Source organism: Ipomoea nil, unplaced genomic scaffold (genome assembly GCF_001879475.1).
Source record: "Ipomoea nil cultivar Tokyo-kokei standard unplaced genomic scaffold, Asagao_1.1 scaffold2280, whole genome shotgun sequence".
In the NCBI taxonomy this organism is placed as follows: Eukaryota; Viridiplantae; Streptophyta; class Magnoliopsida; order Solanales; family Convolvulaceae; genus Ipomoea; species Ipomoea nil.
In genome coordinates this window covers 3,387,734-3,405,335 of record NW_017618708.1, presented here as the reverse complement: position 1 = coordinate 3,405,335, position 17,602 = coordinate 3,387,734, and positions in this window count along the sequence as shown.

Below are 17,602 nucleotides of genomic sequence, written 5' to 3'. Positions count from 1 at the left end.
GGTATGCGGCAATAGTAATGTTCATGCCATCCTTAACTTTGTTCTCCCTACTAAACGGCACCCCCTATAATGCTGAAGTACACACACTAGCCTTGGCATATGCGGCTGTGTGCACCCATGTTTACGAGGTAGTGCACATACTAACCCATGTGTACCCTTATGTGCACATGCAGTGTGATTATTATGCCAAATAGGGTAGTGAAACACTGACAGCGTGCATATTGGTTATAATCTTAGAGGCACACAAGTTAACTGCATACTGAACTAAAAAAATTGTTACCCTCTACAGGTGAAGATGGCTTAATAGGGGGATCAACCAGATGTTTGCTGAATATCTCTCCCGGATCAACAAAGTACTGGACACCAGAGTGTGACGAGGCTATAAAGCCTTTCACGGGACAGGTGTTCACTACGTTGGAAGGAGGAATTGAGTTCTACAAAACTTACGCCACTACTATTGGGTTTGATGTGTGACGCGCTTCTGAGAAAAAGGATACTCATCATCGAACATTGTGGTTAACCCCCCTGCCATTGCAAAGAACAAAGGTTCAGGGAAGCGATTGAAATCAACAAAGGAGATTGCATCAGAACTAGCTGCAAATGATGCAAGGAAGTGTCGGACTTGCAACAAATAAGAACACCATTATAGCTGCAACTGCGAGCTCTTGCCAAAGACAAAGAAACAGAGGACGACAAAATGTGCCTAACGGAATGAGCCCATATGTTGCGATGGAGTACCTAAGACAAACAGTGTGTGCCATTCTGAGCGTCTGAAGTTCCTTTTTTTCCTCATTATTTATTAGTCTACTTGTGTAAGAGTAACTGTCTTCCAACTTGCTTTTTCATAGTTAAATACATGTTGGCGTGAATTTGCTCAGTTCAATCAATCTGAGCAAGCATAATTGTATCTAGAATATGGCAGGCTGTGTGCACTTTAGATCAGTTCTGAGTGCCTTTATGCACACCGACTAATACATAATGGCACAGAGCGTTTCAAAAAGATGCAGCACACTGTTTTTAGTGCTCAACTACTGGTGGTCGTGAATTCGTGCGTCTAGCCTTTCAGGTGGACAAAACTGCACACCTAGCTCAATCTAAGTGCACTCCCTAAACGTGTGAACCATTATGAACATGCACACACCCCATCCTCCGTAAAGGTGTTTGCTTTGTGTGCACATACGGCGTAACGAGTGTGCCATAATGGCCAGAAAAACCCTATGTGTGTTCATCTTAATTGTGTGCATTGTGTGTGCCACAATGCTTAACTATATACATTTCGTGCTTCACAGGTCATGATGGCTCATCATAGAGTTCATTCGGGAGTGTAATGAATATTTCACTAGGCTCCACGAAGTACTAGACTCCAGAGTGTGACGAGCCAATGAAGCATTTTGTTGGGCAGCGGTTCACAAGTTTGGAAGCAACCTGCTAAAAACCCATTGTACTCATCTCTAACATACACACATGGTGTTTACTGTGTGCACATATGGAGAGCATTAGCTAATCACATCTCTCATACTTCGTATGGCACACAGAGATAGCCTCACGTGCATATGTGTTCCCAGATCCTGGAGTAGGCTAATGGTATGTGCATCCATGATGTGTGGTGTGTGCATATACGAGTAATACCGACACTTCAAGCTGCACGTTGGGTTTTTTGTTTCCCGTAAGCAACTAACCACTGATAATGACTACATTGTATCATGAATGCAGGTACAACTTGTTGTTTGTGCCATTCATAGGTGTGGACCACCACAAGAGGAGCGTGACATTCGCAATGTGCACCTACGTAATCATTTGTGTGCCAAGTCATGCTAATCTAATTAATGAACAGGAAAATGAGACACAAGTTGTCTTGCCATTAAGATGAATTGTGTGAGCGGAAAATTAGAACAAAAGTGGAAGCAACATGTGCGAACTTAGGCTTAGCGTTGTGTGAAATAATGTGCACAATATATGAGAACTGTAGTAGAAAGAAACAAGGTTGACGTTATCCATTCGAGTGTGCACTCTTAGGGAAATGGTTGTGCCATAACGTAGAGATTGAGAGCTATTGTATAGGAGACACAGAAGTGGGTGTGCACATGGGTTATACTGTGTGTGCCAACGTAGTAGTAATGACAAAATGAAACCTAGAAAACCAGCATGAGGTGTTGCTCTATGGGGAGCCCTTGGGAGTGACGTTTGTGCTACAATGTGCATAATTCGGTCGTACAAGAAATGGCGTTCATATAGTTTGTGTGCACGGGGGTAATACCTTGTGTGCCATATTGTGCAGTGTAATTGTGGCATAACCTGATGTGCACTTACGTTGACTTGTATGTGCCATCGTGTGCGACAATTTTATAGATTGTAACATCACTCATGAAGGAAAAGTTGGCCAAAAAAACTGCATAAATTAATCTAAGATAAGCTAACAAAAAACATATTCAGCGTACATGAATGTACCCAAGTGAACTAAACTAAACCATTTATTAACTAGCTAAAATGAGCACACGAAGCTATCTCTGTTCGAGGGCGTCACGGTATCTGACTACACTATGAATGTTCTTGGACTGGTGAACGTTAATCTCAATCGTCAAAATCTGGCGCATATAAGACATCCTCAACAAAGTAAGACCCTTAGTATCACCATTTTGCAGAACACAATCCCATGCATTCACTGATTGTCCCAAAAAGGTCTCCATATGCCGCATTAAAAAGACACCACAATCCACTTTGTTATGTGCATCGCGCAAGCGCATCTGCATCCTTCTCAGGGTAATCCTCCGTACAGCAGCCCCATACCGCTCATCAACCACATCATCCAGGAACACAGACAACAAATCTTTCTAGCACAGGGCAAAGAGCACAAGGAAACAGTGCCAATTAAATGTTCTAGAAAAACCAACATTCGGGGGAAAGAAATGTGTATGACAAATGCTAAACATTTGTGAGTGCACTCAGGAAGATATGTGTGTACCATAATATCCAACCAGAGAGACTACCAAGCAGCCATGATAAAATACAGTGTGCATCTAGGTTATCTTGTCTGTGCCAACACGTGCTGGACTAATTACTTAACCAAAAAATAGGCACTAGTTGATATACTGTTAGGATGAATTGTGTGAGCCCTACTTTAGGACAACAGTGAAAAGAAAAATTGCCCATTAAAACATCCAATCATATAATATATATATATAATTAATTGATAAATGAACATGAACTGTAAACTCAACGAATTGAATATAAAATTCAATCTAGTAGTATGCAAACTGATCTGATCGAGGATAACCACAGTAAAACAGGAATTACAGGATAACCAAATCGCTAATGAATCCTACATACGATCGGAGCGCAAGTTGGTGCTAATGTATTCCGGCAATCAGTCGTGGTGTCCGTTAAAATTATACCTAGAGAAACGCAACGTACTCCACTAATGGGAATCGGCGACGACGGCAGCAACGGAAGAAACGTCGGAGGCGGCACACTTTGCCGCTGAAGCAGTCTGGGCGTCAGAGAAAGCAGCAGCGATTCGGTGGAGTCCAACTACGACAATTCAGTACGGAATGCGAAGATATAGCGAAAAAAAAAAAATTCACCTTCCACACGCGTAACATCTGAAGTTCCAAAGATACCCTTGCTAGCCCAAAATATACTTTAATCAGCGATAAAAAAAACATTTAATCACATAATTAAACATGAACCGTAGATTAATAAAAATAAAGGGTTTAGATTGGTTCCTAGGTTCCTACCTAAAGATAGGTTCCTATATGATTTTCCTTCTATATATATATATATATATATATAGTATATATCAGCCAAGGTCCCTCGAGTTTGGTGGTTTCACCACATATAGTTCCTAATTTCTGTAATTACCATCCGTAGTCCTCCGAGTTGCAAAATTTGACCTACTACCATCCTTCCGTTAATTCTTTCCTTCTCAACCATTTAAAGCGGGGGTAGATATGTCTTTTGACATAAAACAAAACATTCAAAATTAAAAAAGCACAAAATACCTTCATCGTGTTTTCCGATTAAGGAAAATGGGTGAACTAGTGGTGAGTGACGAGGGCGCCACCGTCGCAATGGAACTGGAAGTTCAAGAAATAGAGGAGGTGGAAGTGGCGGAGGTTGGGCTGAGGAAGGCTGAGGAAAGAGACGTGGCGGCGGTGAGGTGGGTTAGATTCTTGCTCAAGATGGTGCTCAGAGGTGTTGCTCCGACTAAGCTACACAGCCGGAGGTGGGGTTCCCGCTTGTAGTACCCTCGCTCAGGGGAAGCATCTAGATGGAATTGCCGGCGTTTCCAGCCGCCAGTGCTGCCATCGCCCACATGGCCGGAGCTGGAATGAAGGTGGAGGTGTGAGATGAGCCGGGTTTCGGATCTGAGCAAGGTTGCGGCAGGTGAGAAGCTGCGGTGGAAGGAGGCGCGGTCGATTTGTTTTGCAGAGTCTTAGAGATTGTCCGAGGTCGATTTGTCCATGAACAATTTAATCGTCGAAATCCCAGGCGGGTTTGGAGAGTTACAGAGAATATCATGTATGGTGAAATTCCACCAAGCATAGGCTTAATCCCATCTCTAAAAAATTTTATAGTTTTCACAAATACTCTGAGTAGGATTTTGCGTCCTGAAATGTGGCTTAACTGGAAATCAAAACCCATTCTTTGAAGAATTCATTAGTTTACCTGCCTCTGATTTTGAAATATGTTGCTTCCTCTAATTTTGTAGAGGGTTGCTTGTACCAAAAAAAAATTCGCAGAGGCTTGCTTGTACCAAAAATTTTGCAATAGGTTCACCGGAAAGAATTGTGTGCCAGCAAGGCTTTGACTGGGATAACATGTACGAAAACAAAACTCATTCTCTGAAGAACTTAACTAGCTTGATGCTGAGTGACAACTCATTCTCTAGCCAGCTTCCGAGCAAGGTAGCACAGAATTTCATGCGGTTGGAGATCAACAAAAACAAATTTTCTGGCGAAATCCTCGCAGGCGTATCATCAATGAAGAAAATTGTCTTACATTAAGAATTTGTGCTTTTTTAATTTATGAATTTTTTGTTTTATGTAAAAATACATATCTATCCCTGCTTTAGACGGTTGAGACGGAAGGAATTAACGGAAGGATGGTAGCAAATCAGATTTTGCAACTCAGAGGACCACGAATGGTAATTATGGAAGTTAGGGACTATAAGTGGTGAAACCACCAAATTTGAGGGACCTTGGCTGGTATATATATATATATATATATATATATATATATATATATATATATATATATATATATATAGGGAAGGGTTTAGGTGTGGGTATAGCTTTCCGTGCAGTTGTGCGGTTAGTTCTGAGCCGTTGATCAAATTTAGATCAACGGCTCAAATCAATGAAAATTAATACAAAAAAAAAAAAAAAAAAAAAAAAAAAACGAGCCCATGTCTGGAAGAAAGAAGCATAAGCTAAAAATGATGCACCTTAAGTGTTAGATCTTAAGCACAAACTCACGCACATTAAGTACAAAATCCACACACATTAAGCACAAAACCCACGCACTTTAAATATTAACTCACAGACTTTAAGTATCAACAACTACTGACATTAAGCACAAACTCACGCACATTAAGTACAAAAACCACGCACATTAAGCACAAATCCCACGCACTTTAAGTAAACCTTAAGTTTCAGCAACTACATTAATCACTAACCTCACACACATTAAGCACAAACCCTACGCACATTAAGCACAAACTCCACTCACATTAAGAACAAATCTCACGCACCTTAAGCACAAAAGTCAACACTTTAAGTTTTAACAACTACTCACGTACGTTAAGCACAACCCCACCACATTAAGCACAAAACTCACACACCTTACGCACAAACCTCACGCATCTTATATACAAAACTCACGCACATTAATCACAGATTCGCTCACCTTAATTTTGACCTAGATGCAAAAATTACAAAATTGCCACCGCGTTTTTTTTTAAAAAATTTGGCAATCCTGGACGTTGATTTAAGCGAGATGAATGGCCCAAATTAAATCGCACAACCGCACCTGAGCATCCTAACCGCACCAGAACCTATATATATATATATATATATATATATATATATATATATATATATATATATATATATATATATATATATATATATATATATATATATATATATATATATATATATATATCTACGAAAAATTTATATATCAACCAAAAAAATGAAACTTATAATCCTCAGATTATAATTCCAATCCAACGAAAATATCAAATATAGAGAGAGGATTTTTGCTTAGAAGCATAATCCAAATCGAAAGAAGAAAGAGATGGCTCGTGTTTGCGTATAGGGTTTTTAGCGCGAGTCAAGCGATCACTCTTTCCTTAAAACCTTATTTGCCACCTCCCAAAAAGTGCTAGGAACGTTGTGGCCTAGGTTTCCCGGGATAAAACGTGTTACGGTTCAACGTTTGAGCACCCAAACTTTGAACCCGGCTGTAACACCCCACTTTTCTTAAACCTTATTAACCGTACTTAACTTAGAAAGAGCTATTAAACAAGCATAATAAACTTAGTAATCAACTTTAAGAGGTGTCACCGCCACAATCACCATACACGGTGATTGCACAGGTAAGGAAAGGATCTAGTCAAAGTCAAACTTACAACCTTAAACAACTTGGGGAATGAAACCCCGGTGTCCAGCACCGTACCATCAAAACATCTAGAAAAGTCTACAACCAAGTCTCAAAATAAACATAACTGACAAGAGTTTAGACTACAACTAGCACTCTAAGCTAATCTAGTCTACTCGATCGCTCTCAAGAACTGGGCCCACCTGAAAGGGGTTAACAAACAAACAAGTAGAAAACAACCCGTTAGCACGAAGCTAAGTATAACGCCACTCAACCCTATAAAATACTATAGTATATACTTTTGGAAAACATTTATTTCGCACACTTAGATAAAGTATTCTCAATCACTTAAGCAACATTCAAACATGCTCAACAGTATTTCTATATGCTTGCAACCTAATTGTCAAATAGACATAATTTCTCAATCATTTAACTCAATAACAATCTCATGCTTTCACATAACTCAAAAAGCAATCTCATATATGCTATCATATAACTGAATAAGCAATCTCATGCTATCATATAACCCAATAAGCAATCTCATGCAATCACATACTCAATAAGCAATCGCATGCTATCATGCAATGAATGAAAGACAATATAATGTCATGCTTCTTATCCTACTTTCATGCAACACGTGCAAATCATTTAATCATGCAATAAGATGAACATGATGCTTTAGTATAAGTATAGATAGATATACATATACACTCTCACTCTTAAAATTAAAGAAATATTTTTTGTGGAGGTTTCTTAGAGTCACAATGGTTCGCTTTTCTTCACTTTCTCTAGAGTCACACTGACTCGCTTTCTTTAGAGTCGCAATGACCCGCTTTCTTTAGAGTCGCAATGATTCGCTTTCTTTATAGTCGCAATGACTCGCTTTCTCTTCTTGCTCAAACTTTCTCATACTTCTCGTTTCCCTTCTTGTGCGAGGCAGGTACTCCGTCGTAGCGAAGCCCTAGCGTACGGTGCAATCTTGATGTATTCTCCGTGAGAACTACAATCTTCGTGATTATTGGCTAGTTGTACGTTAGTATCTAATGGTGTCTAAGCCACTTGATTAACATCCTTGCAAGGATTCAATCAACACAATGAGATTGGTTTAACACGAGATCATACGGCCTTCTGACGATTTTAATCTCGAAGATTAAATCTGCCAAACTCACACTTCTCATGTCAAATCTCAAATTTAACATGTTTCTGATAAAATTGATCATTACTACCCACGATGAGTTCATCATGTATAAACAAACAGTGATATCACTATCTATCGTACTCAACATGTAGACCCACTTGTCACTTTTACTTATACTAAACTCATTAGTCATCATTGTATGATCAAACCTACATGCCAAATACTAAGGCAATTGTTTCGAACCATACAATGATCTCACCAATTACACACTTTCTTTTCACAGCGTGGAACCACAAACCCTCAGGTCGTTCCATGTCTACTAAGAACCATTATGATGAACTTCAAAGTCTCGCTAAATGGCTGTGGCAAGTATCATACATATGGATTTCATTCTCATCGCAAGAGAATATATATCGAAGTAACCGTGGCACTCGCGTTGCATGTAACCTACAATTACAAGACCGACCATTTTTATTTCAATATAACCAACCGGTTTTATCTTCCGACTAATGATCCACTTAGGATCCAGAGGTTTTACAACTTGGAGGAAGAACAACCGGTTCCAAGTATGATTCTTTAAGATAAAATCTACTTCACCTCGGTAACCTCTCTCGGGTTGGTCCATTTGTGGAAGTCACCACTTCTACACACGTTCGAGGCTCGTTTTCTAACAACCATGTCAGAAAATCCAATTTATTTTCTAATAAACAAGTTAGAATATGCGCATCACATTCTAGCATGTACGTCAAAAAATTTGGACCACAGGATTTTTCAATGCTAGCTCTCTTGCTACGTCTAGCTTTGAGCTCGGGTTCTCTTTCATACCCTCCAACCATAGCTATGTCGAAAGTTCATTTCAACGTGCTAGGTTCCTTCATTGAACCTTCGCAGAAATACAATCTCAAAGAGCGATGAATTTCTTGATTCAATTTATCGTGTTCTTATGTATGTCCAGAACATAGGACTCTATACTAAGAACCAAAACGCCTTTGGCAAGACACCCCCACATTTCAGGCATTAGTAGGAAAACTTCCTACGTACCCATAATTCATAAGAATTTCATTCGGGTAACCTTATTTAAAACGTACTTACTTGTCCAAGGTATTGTTTCACCCCACACACTTTGAGGTAGACCCGAACTTATCAACGTCTTGATATTTATGCTCGGCAACAACGTTCGACTGAGGTGAACACCGTGTCGTACGCTCGAGTATGATACCAATGCTTGCGCAGAAATCACCAATAGGTGTTTCATGTTCACTACATCGATCGTTTGTAACCGCATTAATCCACGATTAATTTGGTTTTCTCTTTTATTCTTATAAAGAATAAACGTGTGCTACCCGTTAGCACATCTCGTAGGAGCTAAATAGATTAGCCTTTACGAATCCATTTGGGATTGACCGAAGCCAAAACCACGAATTAATGCTTTCGAAATTGAAGCACGAATCAGTGCTTAGGAATGAAGCACGAATCATGCTATACCAAGCACGAATAATTGCTGCCAAACTAATGCACCGATTCCAAAGCAATTTCTATTGCTTTAAATTATAAACTCACGGCACATTCGGTTGCTTAATTTATAATTTCAATGCCACCTAGCACTAAGATTATTAGCTAATTACACAATTAGCCAAACCTCCTTAAGTGCTAGTCACAAAGCACTTTACAACGCTAAATTTAATTAGCCCCTTGCACAATGCTAATTTTGACATTCTGGACATCCAGTGCTATTAAGCACTCCTATTAGCACTTCAACAATGCTAAATTTAATTAGCATTTTTCGTTAAGGTCAAGCTTAATTTGACGTCCCAACAATTTGTCTCAAATTACATTTCATACTAGTATAATTCATATTTTTGATCAAGTTAATTATAACACAATTAACAAGAACAAATCAACCAAATTTCCAACTAGTTGAATCAAGCTTATATAATCGTACTCAGAATATTATTTAAAATATTGAACAATTGAGTTGTGACGCTCACGATTATATAGCTATCCCAATTTTTGACAAGTTGATCATTGAAATCCTTATCGTTTTACATGAACCAGAACCGAAGTCCTTTTACGAGATTTCAACATGTAACATGCTTGTTACATTTCGTTCTGGCTGTTAAGCCCTTAGCATTTTTCACATAATGCTACGTGATGCACTAGGCATCCATATTGAATCATTTCAATGGAACAATTATATTTTTATTCAAATAAAAATATTACAAGGATACTACAATATTTATTCCACAAATAAATAAATAGGAAAATACATTGGAAACAAATTCCTTATTCCTATCTCGTAGTAATCCTTCAAACCCGTGTGCCTTGTTTCATTTTCCAAACGTCCACTCCACGAAGGGTGGTCCCATAGAGCACATCGGGGGTACCTGTTAAAGAAACATCGATTGTGACCTCACTCGTCCAACCATCCACATTCTTTAACCCAAGCGAGTTATCCTCAGCCTTTTCACCAGGATGACGGTTCGCTTCATAGTGGATGCTCACTTCTTTCTCATAATCATCTTCAGGCCTAAACTTTCATATGTCTTTCCTGTGATTATCGTTGAAGACGTTGGTCATACTACAATAGTCCTCAGACCATGTAGTGATCACACCATCATTGGATCCTTCCACTAGTACAGAATTGACTATAAAAATTAGACCATTAGCATCTATAGTTTAAAAGACAGATGCTAAAATATGAGCGGTGGCGTTTCTGTAATTTTTAAAATAGCAATTACAATCTATTGTATGAACACAACAGATGCCAAAATGTCAGAATTAAAATCTACAGGCTCTTTCGCGACTGCTGCGTTGAGAACGGGCGCCTCTTGCTTATTAAATGTGGAAAAAAAAAACCCTAGCCCTTCCAATCTCTCAAACCATTCCATCTGATAGGCTAAGTGCTAACAATTCCCATCTCCCAAAGGACCTTCGATCCCCATCTATGACCAATGACGATGGCTGTATAGCAACTGACGGCGGCTTGGCATTCTCACCGGCGACGACCATCTATGAGGCAAGAGCAGCGGCAGCGAGCTCCGGCTTCGACACCTTCAACAGCAGCGAGCATCGGTGAGACCGGCGGTGAGCTTCCTTCAGCAGCGAACGATGGCATGTTTTTTGTTTCGACAGCAAGCAAGTTAGTCATTTTTTTTTCATTCATACATAGGGTTTTATATTTGGTTAATTTCCCCAGATTTTTTACATGTGTTATTTATTTATTTATTTATCAAATTTCTACTTCTTTCTTAATAGATTTCTAGTTTTTCTTTTTCCCTAGATTTTTACTTGTTTTTTTAATCAGATTTCATACTTGTTTACAGATTTACATTTTTAATGTTTACGGACAACTTGATGTGAATTTGTGGCAGTGAGTTGGATGCTGTGATTTTTAACAGGTTCCAGAAATATGGAAGAAACCAATTAGTGATATTTGCCATTGCATTACTCGACCAAAGAATAGAATAAGTGTGTAAATGGTTCTCTAATTTTTGGAATTCCAGTTTTATTTGCCACATGAATTTGGCTTTTAATAGAGAATTGTTCTTGGTTCAGGGACAAGGACTGGAACAAATAGCTATATCTTAGTTCATGCTAATCGAGGATTGAATCAAATGAAAGCAGGAGTAAGTCAATAGTACATTGCCATACATTCTTTAGTCTCTCTCTTCCTCAGTGCTGCTTGGTATGTTTCTATAAACAAGAACTATATCCTGTATTTTCCTTTTCATCAAATGATAATAGTTTTTACTGATTGCGTTCAACTATCATTTCAATTGTTTGGTTCTAGAACATTGAGTTCTATAATTCTGCTTTAGTGTTCAGATCTAAGGATACTAGAGTGGTTGGTTATTGAATGTGGTGTTCGCTTGTCTTTTTCTCCCTTTATACAGAACATTTCATTTTCTTTTGGAGCTTTCTCTATCTGATAATCTGAAACTCAAACAGATGGTTCAGAAGTAGTGAGGGATAAAGACTCAATTTTTATGTGTTTGAATACATTGTTTATTGCTGATTCTTGCATTTACCTGACTGGCCATTGTGATTCTTTAGATTTAATGGCCAATTATGCTTTCATATATGTTCTCTTATCATGAAGATGACCGAACTCATGTATGCATCTCTATATTCTTTACCCTCTTACTCTTTTCCTTGCATTGCACCAACTACTGAATCGCTTAGGCCTTACTTAGAGTTATACATATCTACAGTGAATGAAAATCTTTGACATTTCCTCATATTAAAGATTATTGTGGATGATTATTAGTTATTATCTACTATAATATCATTCTTAGTGAATTATTTTGTTGAAATAGTGGGCATTAACATCTATAAATATGGATCAGAGCATTCTTCTTTCTTTTTCCAGCCTGCAGATTGGGATGAAACTCATGAAAGAGAGTAAGGGACAACTTACATTTGACATTTTCCTATTAGTATCACTGTGTGTATCTCTTCCTTAAGTGAGTTAAATTGTTGCACTAATTGGTACTCAATTATATATTAAGTCATTTATCATCATGGCGTAGTCCTAGAACGCTTCATCCCCATTTTGGATTCTCTATATACTTGTTTCTCCTAACTTTATAACAGATGCAGGATCCTTTTGCCAAATTTTGATTGTAAAAACTGATGGCCTTTTTTTTGCAGATTACTCAAGTTTATGGGTTTTATGATGAATGCTTGAGGAAGTGAGTTGTAACACCCCGAAATTTTGAAACTTTTGAAGCTTATATAATAAAGGTGAAATCTCATTAATTCCCAAAACATAATACGAAGAGTACGGGGTGCTATGCCACACCTGAGCTAGAGAACTCAGGTGCACAGGCTAACTAACTATTATCCTCAATAATGTAACTACATAATCATGGCACGCAGGCCGAAAGGGAAATTAACTACTTCTACGCTCCAAGGTTCTAGCGCGCTCCAGTGTCTACTCTTCTGTGCCTGAAAGCCAAATATATCTGTTCAACGAGAGATGCTGGTAACCCACTCCAACGCGTTGAAATACAATACATATAGATATATATACATAGTTATACGGAAAAACCATTTCGAAGCATGAAGATATATCCTAAGAGACTCTAGCTTTCAAACAGGGAATAGACTCGACAGATAGGGATGAACACAATCAACAGACATAACCAAGCACACACAATTCTCAACGTAGGGCACAGATATAGATAATCACAGTCAATAATTATAACCAAACATTTATAGTTCACTAGCAAGTGTCCTATGGTCACGCCTTCGTAACAATCACAACACCAAACCATCCATATCTCATCACATAGCACACTTTGTTGGCTCCACAGGACCAATCGCATGCCCATACATGAGGGTCAGCGCATATAGCTCTGACACGGCCCCGCAGCACCCTGCCCCGTATCGCAACACGGAGGGGTCGATCGCAACCGACCGATGAACCGCAGCTCATCATAGTTTGATCGCAACCAAACAGTGGACCGCAGCCCAAGAGTATGTCATCTGACCGCAGCCAGGAAATATGAACCGCAGCTCATGTAGAAACGTTTGATCGCAACCAAACGGTGGACCGCAGCCCAAGAGTGTAAATCTGACCGCAGCCAGCTTCTGAACCGCAGCTCAGGAATAACCACATGCACACATAACACATAGCAAGCACATGCAACCCACATTAACACATTGGGAAGGGGGAGAAAACGTATAACAAAACCTATGCGTGATCCTTCACATACTAAGAATAATCCTAAGGGGTACATACTTCTTTTACCTAGGTCAACGGGATACCAATTCAACTAGCATGCAATATATAAGACTCATACAACCTACGAACGGTACCTGAAATATCAAACTAGACATAGGCACGATAGACGGAGTCCGTTGGGACGCCACAGGGGTCGGGGGAACATCAAACGGGGAAGCCAAAATCCCAAGGTGGGGTATTTTCCAGCGGGTAGCCGGTGGGTGAGGGGTCACCCGCCGGCTGCCCGCCGGTGGCGTGATTCCGGGCAGCGGGTGCCCGGCGGGCAGCTGCCCGCCCGCCGGCTGCCCGCTGCCGGTGTTGCCCATATTGGCCACGGGTAGGTGGCGGGTCCCCTACCCCACCTACCCCCCCCCCCCCCCCCCCGCTGACTCTTTTATCACAGAAAACGCCCCGGGAACCATTGTGGAACCCGAAACCATGCTTAGATACTTTCAAACACAATTGACAACAACACGTAGACAATTAACGGATCCAAAGGCAAAAACATATGGCACATAACCTATTATGCTTTTCTAAACATAATCAACACCCAAACATACGAATTCCCACCCAATATACCAATAATAATACCATACGAGTTTCCCGATACAACCTAGGGTTCTAATTACTTTTATTTCAACAAGAACACAATTCATCTTCTAATATCAAGATTCGGTAGGAGTATCACGTAAACATCAAGAGCATCATATAATCATCAAGGATATCAAGAACACCACATAATCATCAAGAACATCAAGAACACCATATAATCATCAAGAATATCAAGATCACCCACGGAATCACAACACCAATATAACGAATCATCAACACACAAGAATATGGGGGAAATCCTAAGAGGGGAATCATAGCTATGAAAATAGGTTTTGTTGAGACATGGGTTACCTCTTAGCCTTAATTAATTCCTTGGCTATGAAGGGTCTTTCTTTAAGCTTTCTTCTTTCTTGATTTCTCCTAGGGGAATTCTTGGAATTCTTGGTGTGGTGAGAGATTATTGTGGTGGGGGTTCTAGGTGCCTCCTATGTTCCCTATTTATATATCTAAGAGTCTTACTTAGGGTCCAATTACTATAGGCTTGCTAACTCTATTCCTTTTAGGACTAGGGGTTGGGTTTAGAGATGATGGCCCACAGACTATGGTGGGCCTTTTCCTAATTAATTATTGTAATTTAATTCTTTCTTTTGGGCAATTGGTTAAATGATTAATTTGGTTTTAGGGGTCATAACACGGGGTGTTACATGAGTTCACAAGACCTTGACCAATTATGATTTTCTAGATGTAGGCTTTTCTTTTAGGAAAGGAAAATGGAATGAGTCCATTTGTGTTTTAAAAATGAGGTGGTTGTTCAGGAGGCCAGGAGCTTTCTAAGTTGTAGTTGACATGGCCGATAGATAGATTTTTTAAAGAGTTTTGCAGCTTTGTTGCTTTATAATGTTAGAATGTTACAATATCTGATTTGCTCTTTGCTCATATGAACTTATTTGATTTTTGTGGGGTAAGGTTTAGTATGATTCTAAGTGGAATGTACTATCTCAAATGCTAGGTGATACTGGAGAATTATTGTTTTGTTATGTTTTAAGTTCAAATCTATAGTATAACATGTCAAAGCAGCAGTTCAGCAATACTACTTTAGCAGTTTGGTCTATTTATATGCCTAATTGATTTGTAATGTCTGTTAAGTAATATTTGTTCTAACTTACTTTTGTCTGTATTAGCAAGTGCACATTTGTTGACTGCAGTTACATTTTACAAATACGGAAATGCTAATGTGTGGAAGACTTTCACTGATTTGTTTGATTTGGTTAGTACTGCATCTTGACCCCTAATATTTATCTTGATACTAGGTATAAGATCTAACTCCTCTCTTTAATTGTTAGCATAATGGTGGTGTATATTTTAGAATGATCATCATTCGTTATTAGATTTTGACTATTAACCCTAATCATTTGAAAGCAGCTACTACTAAAGCAGAGTCTGAACTGCCATCTACACATCCAATACGATTAGGCATGGCTTTGAACTTCTCAGTCTTCTACCATGAAATTATGAATTCCTCTGAGAGTTAAGTTATTGTTTTGCCTTCCATAGTCAAGTCTTTGTACTCTTCCCCCTCTTGGGGTTTTCTCTGTAACCCTTCTTGGTTTGACTTGCATAACAGGGCCTGTCACTTTGCAAAGCAGGCTTTTGATGAAGCCATTTGAGAGTTAGATAACTTGAACGAGGAGTCCTACAAAGATAACACATTAATCATGCAGGCTTTTGATGAAGCCATTTGAGATTTAGATAACTTGAACGAGGAGACCTACAAAGATAACACATTAATCAAGCAACTCCTAAGGGACAACCTTACATTATGGACTATTGATGCTCCTGAGGATGGAGGTAATGATGTTATTAAATTGTGAAGTCAACGAGAATGTATTATTCATACAAAATGTCTAAGGAGATGACTTTTCTTAATTCATAATTTACTTGAGAAGGATTGTTGTGGATGATTATTAGTTAGAATATATTAGTATTGATGAATGTAATTGAATATTATTATTGGATTGAATTGATTATTGTGGATAATTGAATTGCGGGTTATGTTGAATATATTATTATTCATAGATGGATTGAATTGATTATGGATTAAATTAGATTATGTGAATATGGTATTGTAGTAGGTAGAGTTTTCAAAAAAGAATGGGCGTCTGTAAACTAGAACCATTATGTGAATATGGTATTGTTTACAGACGACCATTCTTATTTTTTAATAGAAAAGGCGTCTATTCTTATCAAGATCAGACGCCTATGCCCTATAGTCCTAGGCGACTGTGAACAACAGACGCCTAATGTCCGTACTATTAGCGTCTTGTTCATAAACACTAGTTGTAAAAAAGACGCGTTTTGCATTTTACAACAAATGTGAATGGCATGTTTTGTACTAGTGTTCGTGGCTTTTAGCCGATCCACTAGCCAACACAATAGGTACCAATTGTATGCCACTAGCCACAGGTCTACCGATTCGTAAACCAAAGTTCTCCGGAGCATCATCATGTGTTTTTGCAACTCCAACGTTGCTGCCGTCAACCGGCATCACGGAATGTGCAACATCGTTGCTGTTTTCGACGATTTGAATGTGCACCACGAGCAACATTCACGAATCTAATACTCTTGGAATCTATCGACTTGTTCATACAAAACAAAGTATAAAGTTTTAAAATTGTTGGGAATAGTGAACCAAAGTTGATTTAATATCGTAAAATAGTATTTATATATACACACGAAAATATATATAATACTATTCGATATATATCCGAAATAAATAAATAAATAAATAAATAAATAAATATATATATATATATATATATATATATATATATATATATATATATATATATATATCAACCAAAAAAATGGAACTTATAATCCTCATATTTAATTCCAATCCAACGACAATATCAAATATAGAGAGAGGATTTTTGCTTAGAAGCATAATCCAAACCGAAAGAAGAAAGAGATGGCTCGTGTTTGGGTATAGGGTTTTTAGAGTGAGTCAAGCGATCACTCTTTCCTTAAAACCTTATTTGCCATCTCCTAAAAAGTGTTAGGAGCGTTGTGGCCTAGGTTTCCCAGGATAAAACGTGCTATGGTTCAACGTTTGAGCATCCAAACTTTGAACTCGACGAACTAGAGCAAAGTGTTGAACACAGTTAGGCAAAGAAAGGAGTAGGAGCAGAGTTTTGAGGAGAAGAAACAGTTTCTGTGTTGCGTGTTCTTATCGTGCTTGAGGAGAAGAAACAGTTTATGTGTTGCGTGTTCTTATTGTGCTTCACTTGTAAAAAAACTGCTACGTTCTTATCGTGCTTCACTTGTAAAAAAACTACTGCCCCACTACATTCTTATTTAGGGATGTAGGACATAGCATTAAACTTAGCCTTGTAACAACTGAAACAGCAAACTGGGATTTGATTTGCACCCCCTGCACGCGAAAGAGAGCCCCTATGCTATACAATTCAATAAGCCTTTAAAAGACTCTTGTATAAATAGTGAGGCAAATCCTCTTCCCAAACCAAATGTGGGACAAAAGCTCATCGTTTTCCCTTTATTTTTCCAACTCAATGGGTCTACTTTGAGAA